The following is a 2,354-nucleotide window of genomic DNA, read 5'->3' on the forward strand; positions in this document are numbered from 1 at the left end:
ATAAATACAAACGTTTATTAATGCGTCAAGAAGAATTACAATTTTAATCATAACGTAATGAATATAAAAATTTAATAATCTATCAAGAAGAGAAAAATTTTAATTGCAATATAATAAATATAAATTTTAATTGCAATATAATAAATATAAATATTTACTAATACGTCAAAAAGAATTACAATTTTAATCATAACGTAATAAATATAAAAATTCAATAATCTGTCGGAAAGAGAACAATTTTAATTGCAATATAACAAATATAAATATTTACTAACACGTCAAGAAGTATGACAATTTTGATCAGAACATAATAAACATAAACATTTGATAATGTATCAAAAAGAGGCTAGAACTTAACGAGCGATAATTGTAACGACAGCCTGTTATCGTTGCGTTTAGCAAGCGACGAATTTGCAAACGCGAACGATCGAGGGTGAAGAAAGAAAGAAAGAAAGAAAGAAAGAAAGAAAGAAACGAAGCAGCCAGACGCTCAAAGAAACTACGTACGTCATCGGTATAACGACGGGACGCAGTTGCACGTTGCGTGTTCAATTAACGAAGAGGTAGAGGAGAAGGAGAAGAGGAAAGAAAAGGCTCGGCTCGGTGCTTGCTTCTGCTCGATCTTCGACACGTTCTTCCGTATGTGTTCTTCGTAAACATCGGGAAAATTGTGTCAGCACAGGAAGACGACACAGAGGAACGGCTGAGAGGAAGGGGTGGTAGGAGAAACGGCGAAGCTAGTTACCGTGCAAACGAATGACTCGCGGCCGCTGTTCCGAACAAGTTCCCGCTGAGTGTGCATGCAGCCACCGCGCTGGCACACGTTTTACCCAAGTACGACACACGACATACGTACATACGGAATTTAATTAGTTGCATACTTGAGGCCGCCGCGCCGTACCTGTACATGATAGATTCTGCTCGACGCGAACTGCCGCGAAACTTCAGGCCTCCCGCCGGCTTCCGCCCACCGCGTGCTCCCGTTTTTCCCTTCCATAAAGACCACTTGACCGCTTACATCGTTTCTTTAATTAGCAAGAAAAGCCTTCGATTTTTGTTCGACTTTCAACGCGCCGCGAACATTGGCGAAAGCACGCGGGCGGACCAAGGCGGAAAAGTAGAATGGAACCACGGGCCCGAAGTGGGCGAGCCAGCCAGCCAGCCAACCAACGAACCCGTTGGAGAGAAGGGATCCAACTCGAAAAGAAACCGCTTGTTCTTCCACTCGGCGAAAAAATAGCCCTGGCTTGCTTGATCGTTTACAGACACGACGTCGCGCGAGAAAATGCTCCCCCCCCCCCTTCTTTTCTCTTATTTTTTTCTTTTTCTTTTTATTTACACCAAGCGACCAGGAAACTGATTAAAACGCCGGCTGCCCCTTTGTCTCGATTCATTTCTCACCTCCTTTCGCCGGGGGTTTTTGCTTGCCGTGTAATTAAACTTATTAAACTCGCGCAGGGAATTGCTTCTAATTGGTAGGGGGACTTGCTAAATTGAAAGGGGATCGATTTGATCGATTTGTCAGGTCACGGATTTGCAAACGTTCTTTTGGTTAGTTGGGTACTCCAGCGAGTAGATCGTCTTTTCGAATTTATGACAAACTTGCGAAATGCAATGTTACACGTAACGCGAAGGGACGTGATCCTCTCTGTAACAATTTAGTACGTCGAACAATTTTATACATTATTTATTTACTCATTTATATTTATATATTTATATACATTAATTTTTATATTTATTTATTTATTTACTTATTTATATTTATATGTTTATATACATTAACTTTTATATTTATTTATTTATTTACTTATTTATAGTTATATGTTTATATACATTTATTTTTATATTTATTTATTTATTTACTTGTTTATAGTTATATATTTATATACATTTATTTTTATATTTATTTATTTATTTATTCATTTATATTTATATATTTATATACGTTTATTTTTATATTTATTTATTTATTTACTTATTTATATTTATACATTTATATACATTTATTTTTATATTTATTTATTTATTTACTTATTTATATTTATATATTTATATTAATTTATTTATTTACTTATTTATATTTATATATTTATATTAATTTATTTATTTACTTATTTATATACATTTATTTTTATATTTATTTATTTATTTACTTGTTTATATTTATATACATTTATTTTTATACTTATTTATATTTACATATTTATTTTTTGATCCTACTGCTTTCTACAAATTATACTCTCGAAAATACGAATTTCTGCGACAAAAATCTGTCGAGCAGTTTTATTAATGAATAAATTGAAAAATAGATGAGTAAATTATGCGCGCGTTCCTCGTGCACGTAGTGCAATATC

This window comes from Frieseomelitta varia, unplaced genomic scaffold (assembly GCF_011392965.1).
Source record: "Frieseomelitta varia isolate USP_RPSP 00005682 unplaced genomic scaffold, Fvar_1.2 scaffold_381, whole genome shotgun sequence".
NCBI classification, from domain to species: Eukaryota; Metazoa; Arthropoda; class Insecta; order Hymenoptera; family Apidae; genus Frieseomelitta; species Frieseomelitta varia.